Raw genomic sequence first — 19,511 nt, 5'->3', positions numbered from 1 at the left:
GAAAACAAAATGCTTGTTAACAGATGGCTTAGGAAATTAGACTTTATGGCTCAGAGAAATAATGGCCCAAACAGGGAAACAGGAGGAAGGGTACACTTTGCAGGGGTCCAGAAATGTAATGGGCCCCTATCTCAGGCTGCAACCCCATTGCCATAAGGGGAAAATGAGTCTAAATTGTAGATCATGCTTGATGACTCCAATGGGAAATTATTTCTATCATACTGAACATCTAAAATCCACAGTTAGATAATGTCTTTGTTAGGACCAATTGAAATGTCACAAAACTATCAAGAGATCTTTGAGTTCTCCCGAAGTCTTCCTCAAGCTGGATCCTACAACATACAGAGGGTGGGGTGGGCAGACAGGGTTTCACGCTGAATCTACAACGTATATGTGCACACTATACATTTAAAGTACTCTCACTGTATTTTGTTCATGGTTGCTAAGAATTTGTAACTCTGGAACCCAGCCCCTCCAAGTGTCCCTATTTTCCAGGGGCAGTCACAGATTTACAGAAGACATCCCAGTTTCTGATTTGATCCTGGAATGTTCCACTTTTCCTTAAGATGTCCCTATTTTCACAATAGATACATGGAAGTTATGGAGGTAAGTAACTATATAACCTTTAGAAGACATCTGAAGGCAGCCCTGTATAGGGAAGTTTTTAAATATTTAATATTCCATTATTATTTTTTATATGTTGGAAACCATCCAAAGTGGCTGGGGCAACCCAGTCGGATGGGCAGGATATAAATAGTAAAAATGTTTTTATTATTGAATAGGACATCCCTATTTTCCTCAGAGAAATGTTGGACCACAGTGCCCAGAATTATTTGAGGGAAAGAAAGTGCTCAGAATGTGCACACACAGTCTGCATTTAGTCAGATGAGAATTGGACTGCAGTGATTTGGTTGGATTCAGCTCCTGTCAGCCTCAACCAGCATGGCCAATGGTCAAGCATGATAGGAGTTGTAGTCTAGCAACATCTGGAGGGACACAAGGAAACCATTCGTGTTCTTCTAAGTGCTATGCAAGTTACAGGTTGCACTGAGGGTTGCTGGGAATCCTCCACTTTTGAAAATATAAAATCCATAGAATACCTGGATCTGCACTTAGAATAAGCAAAGCGCACGTGCTCTTTGTGAGTTTTAGAATGGCAGAATAGAGGAACATGACAGTTTTTACGTCAGCAAAGCTGGCAATTACCGTTAGGTGGTATACAGAGGGGAGGGAAGCCAAATCAGGTAATATGACCTAGTGGTTAGAGGGAATGTACTTCTCAAAGAGTAAAAGTCCCCTCTCTAAGCAGTAGGAAATCCAATTTTTGGACTCCACCCTGAACTGTCACGTTCAGTACTCTTCAAGATATGAGGAAGGAATAAAAATTTCGAAATAGTCAGACAATAACTTTTTTAGGACCAAGCAAAACATCAACAAATAATCTACCTGATTTCTAACTACTGTTATTAGCAACCCAATCCTATGCAAAGCTGGCCCTGTGATTTCATACATTTAATATTTTGTCATCATGGCTACATATTGCTCAATATTATTAGAGCCAGTTTCTTCTTATTAATTTTGTAGGCTTTAAATAAGACCATGCTTTGCAATATTACCATCAAACATGATTAAAGCTATGCTATTTAGAAACAATGCTTGTGAGACAGAGAAGGAATTCATATTAAGATTTTCCACCAGTATGTGTAGGGAATTAATGCATTTTTCATCCGACTGAAATATACTGTACATGGCAGAAAATATAATACTCAACATTTACTTTATTTCAGAATCTGTTTTGTAACTCAAATATGGTTGTTCAGCTATATCCTCCTCTCTTTATAGTTATTTATATGCCTCTCATCTCTCTAGTATTGAGCATCTGTTACCTAGCTGCTGTTCTTTTTACCAAGCAGTTTTGCTTTGGCTAAACTCCAAGGTGGTTAATTACATCCTGCGTGATATAAATTTCAGTTCAACACTGTTTTCCATTTTCCATTGAATAGAACAGAACGTTATGCTATCCCCACTCCTTGTCCCAGTTCATACAAACACCAGAAGTACCTATAACCTACTGGTCAAGTAAATTAAAAAAATAATAACTTCCAGATATATAAATATTTAAACAAAGGACTCTACTACATTGGCAAAGAAAAATCGCTTTATATGCATTGCTTATGCATTATAACACTGTGACACCAGAAGGCGCTGTGGAGTTCTGTTTTTGCCAACCCAATTTCTCATATCAAGTTTACAACGCGTTTAACTGAAACACTTCTTTGATCCAGCCAAATACATTTTTGGCACTGTAAAGACTCAAGCTGCAATCCTAACCATGTCAGCTCAAAACCAAGTCCCACTGAATTCAACTAGAGATAAACGGATTTAAGTTTGCTGCCTAAGGGTGATATCCAATATTTAGTCATACACAGATTATACCTACTGGCATAAGTGGTTTTAGTCCATTGATTTGGACATGTCAATAACAAACTCTCAAGTATGTCTCAGTTGGTTATCACCCTGGTAGTTCAAGAATGTGCATGTCTGCTGTAAAGACAGTGCCTTTGAGTTCAATGGAACTTACTTCCAGGTATGTGGGGTTAGGATACAGCATGACATATTTATTGTAGTAGACCTCTTGTGGACTTTAGTACAGTTCCCAAGATGCAAGAACTGTCATCCCAAATACACACATGAAAAGAAAATTAAACAATGGGGCCAAAGAATATTGTTTGGCTACATATACTTTAGCCAATTGTTCAACTCCATATACTCCTCCAAGTTGCTAGGCATGAGAAATATAGTAAAATATAGTCATTATATCTTGAATTTTTAGTGGAAGTTTGTTTTTGTTTGTAAATTTGTTGTATTGGTTGGAAGCACACTTCTTATTTATGGAATGGAAATGTACAATGAAATGTGCATGAAATGCAGCTAGTAATTAAAAAATGATAATAATTTAAAATTTCAATTCAATTGAAATCTAATATCTGGCTAGGATCCAGACTAAATTAATTGCACTTGGGTCCCACTGAAATGAACATATACAGTTGTGTACATCCTAGCCCCACTTTTCCTATTGAATCAATAGGATTGACTTCTGAGTAGAGGTGGTTATGCTTGCACTGTTTGTCATGGCTAAAGAAAATGTCCCATAGATTCCAATGGTAATTAAATTTCAGGAAAGGCATTTAAGGGACAGAAAAGATACATTCCTGGAGATCAGTTGAAACAGTTATTGTTGATCCTGATGGAGGACCACATGCTTCTGTTTCCAAAATATTGACACACACATGGGACATCCAGAATGTTGGGTTGGTGCATCACTTTTTCAATACTGCCTTTCCCTTGATCCACTGTGCTGCACTGCAAAGGATCCCGGGCTTTACGGATGCTTAGGATAGCCTCGTTGACTTTCAGTAAAGTAACTTGTAAACAGGTTTCATCCGATAAGTCAACAGTAAGCATGTCTAGCAAGCAGAGGAGAAGCAGATAATTGCTTTGCCTGCCAAGAATATGGAACTACATCCACTGATAAAGTACCTAGAGGTATTTTTCATGCTGTTGTAGCTGAAATATTTCAGCAAGGAAGAGGATGTAAGTCTGTACATGTGCCAAACATTTCATTATATTGCACTGAAGAGATTATAGGTTATGATAAGATACTTTAATACACACAGCCCAGGGGTGGACAGCTAGTCCACTTCTTGCAATGGCTGAATTAAAGGGTGCAGGGACTGGGATGGCATCAACTTGACTGTGCAGCCACTGCAGAATGATTTGTTTTTATGAGAGTGATGCAACTCTCTGATACAACATATACAGCCGTCTTTCCCATTGGTGTTAGTGGTTTGTTGTGCCAGGGTGCTGGCCTCTCAGGGGCACCCTAGCGAGTGGAGGAGCCACGCGGCTTTGCCGGCAGCCTCCCCTTTCCCTGCACGCCCACCAGCTGCACCCCGCCAACTATATGGCTGGCAGGCGTGCAGTTTCCTTCCCAAGCCTCCGCAGGAGGAGAGCAATCCCCACAGAGGCTTAGGAGCTTCCCTCCCAAGCCCATCCATCTGCTAAAGATGGCCCTGCTCCCAGTCGTTGTCCTCCTCCTGCTTCCTGGCGAAAGGCGGTGTGCAGCCTTCCTACGCTGCCTTCTCGGGTGCCCCGATGCCAGACAGCATGTTCGCCAGCACGTTTTCCTGCTTGATCGCCGCCGCCACGCCGGGGATCGGGGTGGTGGGGAAGACAGAGGACATTTTCCACCACCCCCTCCCTTGTTTTGGAGTTGTCAGGAGGGGCACCGGAGGGATCTTTGCACCACGGCGCCGGATATGCTTAAGACGGCCCTGACAACATATATATGGGGTGTTTGTTAATTTATCTCTTTCCAATCCATGCAAAATTTGTCATAGGGTTCACTGGTATTAAAGTTTTGTCTGAGGTTCTGACACTACAGCAAAACATAATAGCATTGTGCTATCTGCACTGATAGGGTTTTTTTGGGGCGGGGTCTTATTTGGCCCAAGCACCAGAGCAATGCAAAAACTCCATTGGGAGACACGCTTTCTCATTCACCAGTTCAATGGCAGTCCAGAAATGGAGCACCAGTCAATGAGATGAAATGCAAACGAGACAACAGGCATTTCAAAATAAAATTTAAAAAGGCAGAATTAGTCACATTGTTGCAAAGTGATTTTCTCAAACGCTCTACCTTTAATGCAAAACATGTCAAAACTTTTTTCTTAAATGAAAGGGAACTAAACTAAACTAGAAATAAGGAAGTACCTTATCTGGGGGCAAGAAGAAGTTAATCTGGGTGAGATGGAAGGGTCACTTCAGCCACCCCATTTATTATTATTAAATAATAAATTTATTATTATTAAATAATAATTCATGTTTCTTATTCCTATTACTCTAGGTGCCCAGTAGGTACAGTACTATGGTCACTTCCAATGCTCACCTTCTGTGGACTGTGATCTAGATGATATTAAGTAGTATGTTTATACTTTGGCCCTGAAGAGTTCTGCACCTGGACAGGGTCTGTGTGTCTACAGTTCTTCCAGCACAAGAATTTCATGCTTGTCATATCACCTGCATAAATCCTGCAGAACACCTGTATTTCCTTGTTCTGTCAACAACAGTCAGGCTTCATTTCATGGCGGAAGCCAGGGGAGAATGTCAAGATTCTTCTTCTTATAATAGGTCTCAATCAATAGCAGACAGAAAAATAGCTTAATGGTGTGTGAGACTGCTTTTTCAAATACAGTAACTGACAGCACAACATCCCTCCAGGAGGAAGGCACCAAGAGCGCATCTTTTAAAAAGCGCTCCGAGATTCAAAGGCTGCCTATTGCTTAAGACTAACTTTAATCACCTTCTGTTTTGCAACCATTTGGAGGATTTGGAAAAAAAGTTTTCTCCAGGCTCGGCTCTCTGAAGCCAAGCTAATAAAGTGCTAATTAAAGAAAGTACAGGGAAGACATGAACACCAGGAGCCTGGAGTAATTGGCGACAAAAAAGGCAGGCCTCAGACACGTCACTTTATCTGCTGCTCCTGATTAGCCTCTAATTCAAATCCCAATATTTCTGTGCACGTTAAGGGGCTTTGGGACAGAGAGCTTGAGTTTTCTCAGCAGTGCAGAGATCCTAGTTGTAAGCAAGGAAAATTCAGCAAGTTGGCTTGTTGTTATTTTTTATATACTATAGCCAAGCCTTTGACAATGTCCATGAAAATAAATGTAGCCTATCTGGTTCTGCAAAGGGTAAATAAACGACAACCCTCAAATCAAATCAAAATGTGTAATTTACAAATAAACTAAAATAAAACTGTGAGCAGTGCACTAAAAGAAACCACAGACCAATTAACCCAATGGGTTCACTTACCTACCTTGAAGCTAAGCATGAAAGGAACATTTTCATTGGCACTGTCCTTGAGACAGTCCCTACAAAACTATCTTAATGTCTTTGTTATGTGTTTTGAGTGGGTGCTTGCTGATTTCCTTCCAAAATACACAGGGGAAAGCATGTGAAAGGGGAGTGATGAAACTGATATTTCTGCCCCTAGTGGTTTCCTGAAAAGCCTTGGGAGACCCTGGTGAATGGGAAGGGCTTGAATCAGCCACAAGGATTTTTGAACTATCCAATTGCCATAGAGTCCTTGTGAGAAAGTCAGCTCAATCCTATGCATGTCTACTCAAAAGTTAAGCCCCATTAAGTTCAAAGAGGCTTACTCCCTAGGTAAGTAGGTAGAGGTTGGCACCCTGTTGCCTTTAAGAATTCAGGTTAGAGATCTCATGAGTTGATATATATAGGCAAGGAAAGCAAACATTTCATGCAGGGCCATCTTAAGCATATCCAGAGCCGTGGTGCAAAGATCCCTCCGGCAGCACACACACACACACACACACACACACACACTGATTTCCCAGAGTGCCCCTGAGAGGCCAACGTCCTGGCACAACATGCCAGTAAACCCCATAGGAAAGACAGCTCTGATTTCAAGAAGAGCTCTAGTCTAGTTTGTTGTTGAAGTGGCTGTTTATGTGAAGGCTTTGTGGGGAGGTTGTTGATTTATATTTCATTTCCCACAAACAGAGGGTTCTTCTTATTTAGATTTGCTTCTCCACAAGCAGAAGGGCTCCTTCTCTTCAAGGATGGATCTTTGATACAGTGGAGGCTACTACAGGTGAAAGGAAGTGAGCGTGATGCCTGCCAATCTTCCCTTTCCTCCCATAGCACTCTCCACACTGTACTGGAGGGAGCCTCTTGAGCAAATTCTTTGGCAGGTGCAGGAAACTGCAGGGGAATCAAATCCCTCCCCCTTCTGATAATGATAGCGGTACAAAGTAGAGTACTATTAATATGTTTACAATTCTGGCATTTTTCTTCTTGTTGCTTAGTTTGTCAGTTTTGCCCTCCTATTCCATTGGAACTGGCCTTCAGGATGCTGTTAATGGTCCATGTGTCTACTGTACTGCTCTCATTTCTTAAAAGTAGCCACATAAAAAGAGTGCCAAGTTCCCCATGCCTTGTTTGACAGTATTGATAGTACATAAGGCATATATACTAGGTATTTCCTTCCCTACGAATGCATTTGAACATTGTCTTTTCATTGCCCAAAGTATTTCAGCATTTAAAAATGACACTAAGAGTTCCCTTCAGGAGCAGGTAAATGGTCTGTTTGCTGTTTTGGCCTGGAAGTAAATCACCAGCTTGCAGGGGGGCTGCATGTGGCTGAACTTATCATTAAGCCGTTGCTATTACCTAGCCGAGGCTTGAGGCAGACACTTACCCTCACTTCTCTATTAGTAATAACAAATGTGGGCCTTAAAAACGGTAGCGGTAGACTCTCTCTTTTATTGTTTTGACCTTCTGGCTCTTCATATATCTCTTTCCGAAACACAGCAGTTCTGTGGCATTAGAGTTTTCCTAGAGATTAGTTCAACTTGTTATTCCACTGGCATACCCAACTTTGTAATGTAGTTTGTTCCTTTAGAAATAATGCTTAGCAAAATTAAATAATGCCAAGGCAAGGATAAAGAGCCATCAATCCATCTTGGTAATTGCATGAATAATCTGGTGAGGTTGTGCCTATCTGTTTACAGGGAAGGATTGCTGCAAATCAGGAGTAAATTAATCAGCTGCTCAGAAGGAAATAAGTGCATGACATTGCAGCGTCTACACAAGAGGCTTGGCTTTTATTACTTCTGAGTGTAGCCAGAAAACATCAGAAATAATTGGACAAAGCACACTCTGGACGATGTTGTTTTCACTGAGATCAGACCCATTAACTTTAGAGGAAGGGAGAACAAGCACATGGAAAAAATAATCTAAAATATTTTACAAAGTTTTAAGTTGAGAGCCTCATTAAGCATTACGACTTCTGAAATGAAGCAAAAGTCAAGTTTAATCTTTGCCCATATTGCAGATGTCAGAAGTTTTAGAGACAGTGAATCATGTGTTTTACACAAGAAATTAATGCAATTGGATGTTTCCTCTCTCTGAAACAACTGTATGGTTGCACCAAGCATGTGAAGAGGCTGCCCAGTCCTTATTGAAAAGTTTGAGCAATGCACAAACATTTATCATTCATACCATAGATGAGGTGGACAATAATTTTGATCTTAAAGGAGAATGCAACTTCAATCTCATAAAAAATTGTATAAACTGACTAAGGCAACGTCCATACCATGCATTAAGAATCTAGTTATACTACTTTTATAGTCCATTCCCCCAAATTGTCCCAAAGAATCCTGGGAACTGTCCTTTGTTAAAGATTCTGAGAGTTGTTAGGAGATCCCTATTCCCTTCATAGAGCTACAATTATCACAACCAACCCCTATTTCCCAAGGAACTCTTTGAGAATTGTAGTTCTGTAAGGAAAGTAAAGGTAAAGGTAAAGGTACCCCTGCCCGTACGGGCCAGTCTTGACAGACTCTAGGGTTGTGCGCCCATCTCACTCAAAGAGGCCAAGGGCCAGCGCTGTCCGAAGACACTTCCGGGTCACGTGGCCAGCGTGACATCGCTGCTCTGGCGAGCCAGAGCCGCACACGGAAACGCCGTTTACCTTCCCGCTAGTAAGCGGTCCCTATTTATCTACTTGCACCCGGGAGTGCTTTCGAACTGCTAGGTTGGCAGGCGCTGGGACCGAACAGCGGGAGCGCACCCCGCCGCGGGGATTCGAACCGCCGACCTTTCGATCGGCAAGCCCTAGGCACTGATGCTTTAACCCACAGCGCCACCCGCGTCCCAACGTAAGGAAAGTAGGGGTCCCCTAACAACTTTCAGCATCCTTAACAAACAAAGATTCTCTAGGATCCTTTGGAGAAATCCATGACTGGTTAAAGTGATACAATAGTGTCTGAAATGCAGTTGTGGCCTAGTTTTTGCTCAACTAATTTTTTGGAAAAGATACTCCTTCTAGCTGTGGTCAGTGGACTAGGGGTACTAAACTATGCTCCTAAATGTTCCTCTAGCACCTCCTTCTGAAAGCCTGGGAAGCTTCTGCCCAGATTAGGGAGAGAGGTGCAATGCTCACATGTGCTCACATATGCGACATCAGAACGTCACAACATCACATGCATGTCAGCCCCCCAGCACCCTCTCAAGCTGCTGCCCCTGATCCTAACTGTTCCCCTCTGAAAAATTTCACCACATGCCACTGCCTTCTAGCCAAACGTTTTAAGAGCACTTCTAAATGCGCACCCCTCAATGCTAATCTTGACCGATACTGAAAATATTACATAGTTCAGTAATCACTGATACAATTATTTGAAAGCAATGAAGCTTCAGGAAAAGACATTTATCTCTACTAATAGGTTGTCTCTAGACAAGGAAAACAAATACAAGCTTTTTTCCATAATCATTTTTCCCCTTTGACAAGGCAGGGGGGAAGCACAATGATTCTTCAAGAAAATTTTGAAACAAGACTCTTCACTCTTCACAGGCCTACAGTGCTTAAATTCTCATCTGTACTCTTTTTCTGTTCTTTGGCACATGTTTCACTCTCTCCAGTCCACATTTTCTGTTTCTAGTGAAGAGAAAACTAATGATCACCAGCCATTTATTGCAATATAGTGCACATTTTCAAATGCATACATGGAAGCTTGCTTCCTTCATTTTCCTTCTTTCCTTTTCTTCCTTCCTTTCTTTTCCTCCCCTTTCCTCTTTCATGAGCTCATGGATATTTTGCAATGTTCCCTGTTCATTGTAATGAATAGATTATAGATCTATTTACACATCCTATTTTAGAGATCCACAAAAGCAAAACCTGCTTAGAAGTAAGGTACTTTCCAAATGCAGTCACCTTTTGCTCCTTCATCACTTGTGGTGTCCATGTATAGCAACAACTAGCGACAGATTTAAGTCTGGAAGTAGTTGGGTTCTATCAGGGTGACTCATGGGAATGGACTATTATAGGTCATAATGGTCTAGTTACACAGCTGTGAATGAGATTTCCCACGTATTTAAACCAATTTGCTTTTTAAGTGAACGGGTACAGTGTTAATGCCACGATGATGCCTGTATGAATATCATTTGAATCTTCTTTCATCTGTGGCTCGCATTATATTTTTCCTTGCCTTCATGCAATAAATTCCTACCTCTAAATGCTTTCTGTATAAATGATAAGCGATGTGAGTGTGTTTTCCTTCGGTTGTTCAGTTGTTCCCCTAACAGTCGCCTGGCAGCTGTTTAAATCAACCAATTAAGTTTGTCACATTGACTGTAAACATGTGTAAAATATTATTGGCAGATTCCTGGCAATCAACTCTCTCAGCAAAAGAAGATGTCTGTCGTTAATGAAGACATGGGAGGTAGATAATCCACTCCTATGGAAATGAGGGTGGCTGGAAGGAGGAGGGAAATACTACTGATGTATAAAGAATGGATTAGAGTGTGACAACTCTTTAGGAAGAAATGTCAAAACCAACATTGCATGTGCTGTTTTGTAAGGAAAGAATATAGAATTTCTGGTACAGGTCTTGCAGAAAACATAGCTGCTTTCAAATATTCCACTAAAGTCCATGATCAACACTGAATACACCTGGAAAATATGTTGAGGTTTGTTAAATAAATTGTTACCAGTAAGATTCCCCCTCCCCCCAAAAAAGCCCAGTATGTAAAAAGTAATATGATGACTCGATTCGCACTACTATTTTCTCTCTCTGTGTGTGGTTTCCTTAATGTTTTTTTAAACAAAAACAAAAACAAAAAACACACATTCATCATTTGTCCAGTGGGTCTTATTCTGCTTAACTGTTCCTGGGAGTTATTACTTCACAAAACTTCAGCATTGTAAAAATCTGCAGGGAAGAGGAAGATTGAAAAATATTTATCTCCAACAACACCTCCGATTTCTATGAAGATTTGAGAAATCATAAGGCTGCCATAAGGAACTCTCATACAATGACCAACTTGATGACATCCACAGTTTCCGGATCTCATGGTCTCTGAAAATGATCTTATGGTTTTAATGGGGCTGCTCACCATCGTAATTATACTCACGAGTTTTTGGAGATTGAGTGTCAAAGTGCTCCGAAGCTAAGGTGCTTTAGTGCTGGATTTAATAAGTCCTCATTTCATGGGTACTTTCACCGATCCAACTGAATGACTGTGAAACTATCCCTTGACATCAACATTAAGACTAAAATATTCCACTATGACCCATACATTTAAACTATATAAAACAGGACATGAAATGAAATATTAATAGTGTAATTCCCTTCTTTAATCTGAGCATGTCAAATAACCCAGTGTTTTATTTTAGATATCAGACAAAACTATTTTACAAAAATAAATTTTAAATCACCTCTCTGTATTTGAGACTTTCTACGCACTTATTCATTACATGGCTAGGCAAAGCACTATTAGAATTCAGTATGATTAGCTGCGGGGTTTCTTTAAGGTTACCTTTTTACCCAGGTGACACAGAGTTTAGGTTACCTCAGATTAACCTGTTCACAAGAACCACCTTTGAAAGATCACCTGCTGCCATCAGGGGAAATTTGGGTATGTAGCAATAATGACTGCTGTGAGCAGTGCTTCAATATGGATTTACTTCCATGATATCAGAGTTGACATCTGCAGAGATCCTGTACCTAAAAGGCCAGTGTCGTGTTTTTACTGCAAAAGCCCTGTGTAAATGAACTTGTAGAACAATCAACCCTTCCATATGATGATAGACAGAGATGGCACCAAATGGATTTGAGTGTGAAACAAAAGCATGCAACTGGAAAGATCTAAAGTTTCATGAAAAGAGTAGAATGCCACCAAAAATGGTGGCAAAAATGGTGGAGTATTAGCTACAAATGATCTTCACAGCCTGTGGCTTCTGCCTCTTCCTACATGTCCATTTCACTATTTCAACAGCCCCTACAAGTTGGAGGCGGAACTTCTGTGGCAGCCTTCGAGCAGGGCTCTTGTCTGCCAGGGTTCTAAATCACACAGGATGTGAATTTGAATAGAAAAGGTTTCCCATAGAAGAAGTAAAAAAGAAACCAGCAATGGGAATATGCAGGAGCAGGCAGAAGCAATCTCCAATTGTCCCTTTGCAAATTATGGGGGCAATAGGACAACAGAGTGCAGAAACAGCTGACTCATCCCTGCTCCTTCCCTTGTGTGATAGGAAGGCACTTTATTTGCAGTTACTATTGAACTATGACCCTTCTTCAATTTCTCTGCCCCAGGCCAATGTTAGCATTTTGGTAGAGGATGTTGGCCTCATGAGAAACTATGGCATAGTAATTTCAGCCTACTTCAAGAATGGGCACAGGTAGCAACTATTGTGAGATACAAAGGATCCGAAAACATGAGCCTCTTCACACCTTCAGTGTTCTCTGCAACATTTAAGTGTGATTTAAGGTATGTCCACTGATGCTAATGGGAACCGGCTGATTGACACTATCTGAAAAATAAGCTGTTTTTACTACTAAGGGCAAAATTAGACTCCACAAGTAAAAAAAAAAAAAATCTTCAAAGACTATGCAGCTCTCAGTCTCCCTAGGGCTCAAGGCAATTTCAAAGAAAAGTAAAAGTAAATACCACACATTTAATTTTTATAAAGCTTACCACCTGCCAGTTGGAATCTCTGATGAACTATCTTAAGCGGCTATGTATGTCTAAACAATTTTCAATGACAGATGGTTCTAATGTCTGTATAATGTCTGGTTCTTACTCAGACTTACATTCCCATCTCTCTCTTGTTTTCACTAAATTTGCTGTGTGCGCTGGGAATTCTGGCTGTGGTCCTCTGTAGATGTTTGGAGACAATGAAATCTGCTTTATTTGCTATATGGAGATCCAATTTGATGATTCTGCAAACTTTTTTATCTTCCAAATATGCTAATATAATATTAAAGTATATTAAACATATATATCCCCAAAGATCATCCGGGATAGTCTGCAAAGCTCCATCTCATGAAACAGAAAACTGAGCACTAATAAACTATAAAGAAAGGATGGGCTAAGGATCCTTAAATGGTTTTAAAATTCCAACTTTATCCTTTTGGGGGAAATTGCTGAAAGCAATAAAAAAGTGTTTAAGAAAGAATATTAACTACTAAAACTATGAGAGACTTAAAGGCTGTTTGGAATAGCTAATTTTTTCTATGACTTGGATATTCCATTACAGGAATGGTAATACCTCTTGCCAAGCTCCATACAAGAGTAGCTCATTCTGAATTCAAGCTACCCACCCTGCCATCTTGGTTAATCCCTACATTGCCTTGTATCCTTACTTGCCTGAAACTTGATTTAGGATATAGTAGGACAGCAATATACCATTTCTTGGGGTGGGGAGGGATGCATATTATTTCTGTGGTCCCAAATTAAAAAGGCCAGCATATAAATGATTCAAAACTCAGATGAATATATCTTGTGCAGCATTCCATTCTGACAAGAAGGTGCCCATTTCAGTGCCAAGCTAGATAAGGTGAGAAATTGCAGGTTTGTGATTTCCTGTCTCTTTCAATTTCACTTCAAATCAGCAATGGGGTATTTAGAATTGGAACATGATGTGCTTGTGGTAGAGAGGAGCTTAACCCATTTTTTTAGATCTAGATACTATTTGGGAGAAATATATTCATCTATGGTTTACCCTAATGAGGCAAACAACTTTCACCCAACTCCTTTAGTTTGGTCCACAGTTTAGGCTACATACCCTCTAGAATGGCTTGGAGATTTAAAAAAAAATGACTTTTCCTTCTTATTATTTGACCTGTTGCAGTATGCCTGGTGCCCAGTAATGAAGAAGGTAGGGAGGCCAGAAGTAGGTGGTGCCAGAAGTAATGGTGGGCAGAGCCAGCTAATTCTAGTTTCATTGCTCCCTGTTGAGTTCTGCAAAGACAACACTGGAGAAAGCTGAAAGCACCAGCACTTGACCTAATTGTAAGTATTAAGGTAGGTAGATGGTTCAGGTTGACAGGGTGGGGCCAGAGGGAAAATGGGTGGGCAAAAGGGTGCCCTCAGAGGTATAGTGTCCCAATCAAGGGAAGTCATGTTGTTGTTTAGTCGTTTAGTCGTGTCCGATTCTTCATGACCCCATGGACCAGAGCACGCCAGGCACTCCTGTCTTCCACTGCCTCCCACAGTTTGGTCAAATTCATGCTGGTAGCTTCGAGAACACTGTCCAACCATCTCGTCCTCTGTCGTCCCCTTCTCCTTGTGTCCTCCATCTTTCCCAACATCAGGGTCTCTTCCAGGGAGTTTTCTCTTCTCATGAGGTGGCCAAAGTATTGGAGCCTCAGCTTCACGACCTGTCCTTCCAGTGAGCACTCAGGGCTGATTTCCTTAAGAATGGATAGGTTTGTTCTTCTTGCAGTCCATGGGACTCTCAAGAGTCTCCTCCAGCACCATAATTCAAAAGCATCAATTCTTCGGCGATCAGGGAAGTCATGGTGCTGCTCTATTCCGCATTGGTCAGACCACACCTGGAATCCTGTGTTTAGTTCATGGTCCCATAATTTAAGAAGGATATTAACAAGGTGAAACGTGCAGAGGAGGAGGACCAAGATGATCAAGGGTCTAGAAACTTATGAGATTTGTTTAGCCTGGTAAAGAGGAGATTGAGAGGAGATATGATAACCATCTTCAAATATCTAAAGGGCTGTCAAACGAAGGATAGAGCAAGCTTGTTTTCTCTTGCTCTAGAGGCTAGGACCCAAACAAATGGATTCAAGTTATGTGAAAATAAATTCTGGCCAAACATAAGGAAGACCTTTCTGATGGTAAGAACTGTTCAACGGTAGAAAAGACTCCCTTACTGTGTTTTTGTATATGTTAGTGCTGAGAATTTTTTCAAGGCCAGAAGGAAAGGGCCACTCTCACAAAATTAAATTAAAGGAATGAAAATTATCTAGGTTAATTAATTCCTTAAAATCCTACTTGCATACATTAGGCTGAATGAGTCATGTTGCACAGTCACTGTTTGTGTTAATGCATGAACCCCCCCCCCAAAAAAGCTGTTACTTATGCATAATGATTGAGCAAATATAGCTGTAAATACTCACTTCACAGCAGTATTTTTCTAACAGAACTGGAGAAATAAGATAGGAACATCCTAGCAAATGTTCTTTGCACAGGAAATTTAAATAATTTGTATCCCATGCAGTGTGCTACTTGAGTGTGTAGATCTGCCACTCCTGTCACCAAGGTTGAGCATGATGCTGAGTGGTAGGAGCTGTCAATCAAGCAGCACCATCAGACCAATTGGCAGGCAAGAGGCAACATATCTCTGTAAAGTGACAAACCAGTGCTCCTCAGCAGCAGTTTACAGCTGTAGGCAGGGCCGTAGCTAAGGGGTGGCGAGGTGGAGCCCTGCCAGGGGCGTAGGTGATGGAGGGTGCAAAATTGGCTAAAGAAATATGTCCATAAATATAAATATTGATTATTGCCTCATAAGAAATCATTTTAAATAGAGGGTGAATTGAATAGATGGAGGGGGAGTTGGAGGAGTGGTGGAAATAAGAGCTAATTTGTCAATGGCTAGGGGACGCAATCTGGATGGTTTGCCAAGGGCACAAGATCCCCTAGCTATGGTCCTGGCTATAGGCCCACCTATTCACCCTGTTGTGGGTTTAGCAAGTGGCCAAGTTGAACCTCTGACTGCATTGCAGCTTTTCAAGTTACAGTAGGGGGATCTAGATGAGCACACTTCATAGATTAAGGGAGAAAGTGGGATTGTTCTTACTTGCTTGATGGATTGCATTTCTATGCCACTTTTCTTTCAAATGAATTCCAAAGCGGCTTACAAACAATAAATAATAATGACATGATAGAACACAATAGCACATCATAGTGGAACGGCATAAATCGTATAGAATGGTTATCAAATAATCAGTGAAACAATTACAATCTATAGAACACCTTTAACAGAGCAATAACTAAAAATGCATCACAATTAAAGCACTTGCCATGCCCACCACCAATTCACCTATCTGTCTTCTCCATCATCCCTGTGGCCATATGCTTGGTGAGAAAAACGTCACCGTGGACATTTAGAGGTCCTCCAGGAATGATCCACCTTGCATGGAAGAACACTAAACCGAATGCATTGTCAATACAGACACCAGCAGGGGCCCCAGGCCCTGGGGTGCGACTACCCTATTCAGCCCCATGAACCTCCACCCCCACCATGCATTCTTTTAATTGTGTTGGGTTTGTTGGAGCCCCGTTAGTGCCTCTGTCAGTAACAAGGGCAGGGCTATCAGAAATTTCAATAGCCCTGGGTAGTGCTGGATATGGGTAGGGAGCTAGATAAATGCACACCAATTCACCCCTGATAATATCTGCATGCTGGGCACATACACCTCCCTCCACTCTAGCCCCCTGGAACCCTGATAACACAGGTTCTCGGTCATGTGGGCCTCCTTCTTACCACATTCAGCTGAGTACAGTGAGAGAGGCCCTCATCTGACCTTCACATTGTGGTTCTTATGGAGGGACAGTGCCCAGAATACAAGGGCTATTATCAGGCTGAATTCCTAGATAGGACTAGTACATCAAACAGATGTCCACTTAGGTTTATAGAGGGTAGATTACCGGTAGTTTCCTACCAATTCTCTGTGATAACATCCTTCTTTAAAATGTGACCACTTCCTTTTGACTGATGCTTTGCACAAAGGAAGGTGATCTATTGAATAATGCCAATCATTGCAGTTCTGAAGGTGGAACAATCAAATTAACACTTACGGGAGACTGCCAAGCTGAGCTTTCCCCTCCTGAGCAGATGGGTTATAAACAGAGGTTTACAAAGTGGCAGCCTAAGAGAAAATAAGTAGCTACATACTTACAAGCCAAACCTGTAAACAGAATCATCTCAAAACTGCTTGTTAAAAATCACAATCACTCCCAGGACCCCTTTGCAGAAGTTAATGATTGACTTAGACCGGGAGCGTGACCCGGCTTCCACTGATGACAGTGGTAAAAGTCTTGCTGTGTCTAATTTCCTTTTACCTGCAGGGAGTTTATACTGGCATATACCTCACCTGCAGGAGATTTATGCTTGTATAAATTCATTTTCCTGATTCTTATATTTAATGTTGATTTACAGTGAAAAGAACTAGGTCTTTTTCTCTAGTATAACAATTAAGGGACTCAAAAAGAAGTTTACACGTAGCTGCTGATCAGAGACGAATGCTCCAGTGAATCAGCTTTTGTTGGTTTTTAGTATTTTGGTTAGATAATAAAAGGATAATTCCCTGGATGCCTATATTCAGATTTGGGGCAAGTACTCTTTGGTGAGAGAGTCCCAGCAGAGATTTAAAAATCACAAAACATGCAGCAAAGTGTGGAAGTATAGGCTAAAGGACCTTTAAAATATCCCCTTCTAAGTCACTTATAGAGTTTCCCACTTCCCCTTAGCATAGAAAGAGACCACACATTTGGTAAGTTAAAAATGGTTTACAGTACTTACAAACTTTGAATGTCATATTCATGTGCTTTTCCATACAGCAGCAAGAAAAAACAGGCAGTACAACTTACTTTCAAAACAGGTAAGAGTTTCTAAATTATTTGTATAGAAACACCAAGGTGGTTTGCTAAAGCCACAGAGCCTACAGACGTCCTTCCTTGTCTGGTTCACACGGTAAAAGAAAATAGAACTAAGAGTTTGGTAATCCTTCCTCCCAAGGTGAGGGGGTGTGATCTAGCTAAGCCTGGCAAGATACTTTACTCTATGGTCTTAACCCCTTCATGTATTAACTAGAGTTAAGTATGCTGGCTATATGAAGCTGGGTATATCCAACAGTTTTGATGACTATACTGTTAATGGCCAGCATCTTTTCAGTGTCCTGTATATTGCCTCCTGTTATTCAACTATTTTGTTAATAAAATTATTTACTTATTTACTTATTTACTTATTATTTTTATTTTATTTTATTTTAAAAGACCTACTCTTCACATATTTGAGAGGTTCTCTATACGTGATTCAATATCTATTATAGAATTTAGGGGGCACTTAATAAATCATTATTTCTTCAAGTGTTTCAGTATCTCAAATAGACATAGAAGCAGAAACTGACAGTTTGTATTTGACTGATGGCTTCTCAAAGGTTAATGAAGTAGTTCATAGTCATCCGTTAATCTGTTAGTTAATTAATTAGAACCATTCATTAATATGACATCAAGCCTTCTCAGGTAGGTGTTAAAATATCATCTTTGTTATATAAATTAGGAAACTGAGACAAAGATTTGATTAAGGGCACATAATCCATCAGCAGTAGAGCCAGAGCAGTTCATTCCAAACTGATATTTAGCCATGATGCTTGAGCACATGTGAAAGAAGGAGAAATGGAACAGGTTTTTGCATACTATGAAAACAGAAGAGACTGGACCTGGGTAAAACTTAACAGCATAGCCCTTAGTGAGATGACCTGAATGTCAGATCAGAAGAATAAAATGTGAAAAACTGAGAATATTATGAAAACAGTTGCTCACTTCTTCAAAACAGTTTGTTTGTTTGTTTGTTTGTTTGTTTGTTTGTTTTTTGAGGGAGGGAATCTAAACGCTTGCTGTTTCTAAACAGACTGGGAATATATATAGTCTGCATTTTCAATGGGTTGGAACCAATGGTACAATTGATTTCAGTGGGAATGAGGCTCAAATAATTTAGTCTGATACCTATATTAACCAGTATCTCAAAATGTTTAAGAAGTCAAGGATTGCTTCCAAAGCAGTGTTTTAATGGCAGAAGCCATTTCATGAGGCTATAGCAGGGGAGATTCAGCACCACCATCAGCCCAAAAGGCACACTCCACTGGTACAGCTGGGAGACCAACAACTTTTGGCTTCACTCTTTAAACTTCAAAGGGTCTGGTTTTACCTTCGCCACCAATGCCAAAAGTGCCTCCAAAACACTAGTAGCACTGCGGCATGAAAATCATGCTGTCTCATTTCAGGAGGTGAACACTGCTGCCCACTTTTGCTTCATAACCTTCAACAAACATGAAGATATAGGTTCCCCCTTGTCTGGAAGAGGGGACTTTCCCTCTGCCACCACCCCAATTGGTATTTTCCTAACCCTAAAATCTGTAGAAACATCCTTTGCCCCTTTGGCATCAGCTATAAAAGATAATCATGCCAACTTCCCGTTTAAGGTTCCCACTAACAACCCATTTGTCCTAATTGATATACTAGGTCTGTGCACAGCCACCGCCATTCCCATGTGGCCCTGGCCCCAATCTGAGGGAACCCAATCAAGTCAACACACCCAGGATCTGGTCTTGAAAAAGTTCAGTGGGCTCATATTGTCAGACCCTGTTGTATTCTTTAGAATTCCCCAGATTCCTGTTTTTATATGAATGTTCTACGGTGTTGTGTTGTATTATTGTTTTAAGGATATTGTTTATTTTATTTTATTTTGTTAAGCACCACTTAGAGACTTTTATAATATTAAGCTATTTATAAATGCTTTTAACCAGCTAAAAATGCAACCTTCGAAAAGGAACATCCCATCTTCGGGGGTAGAAAAGCACCATATTCCAGTTTAAGATCCTGCTTCTGGATTGCCAAATTGAGTGTTCTCCATG

Source organism: Podarcis tiliguerta (assembly GCF_965153285.1).
Source record: "Podarcis tiliguerta genome assembly, chromosome: 7".
Lineage (NCBI taxonomy): Eukaryota > Metazoa > Chordata > Lepidosauria > Squamata > Lacertidae > Podarcis > Podarcis tiliguerta.
Note: the sequence above shows the minus strand (reverse complement) of the source record.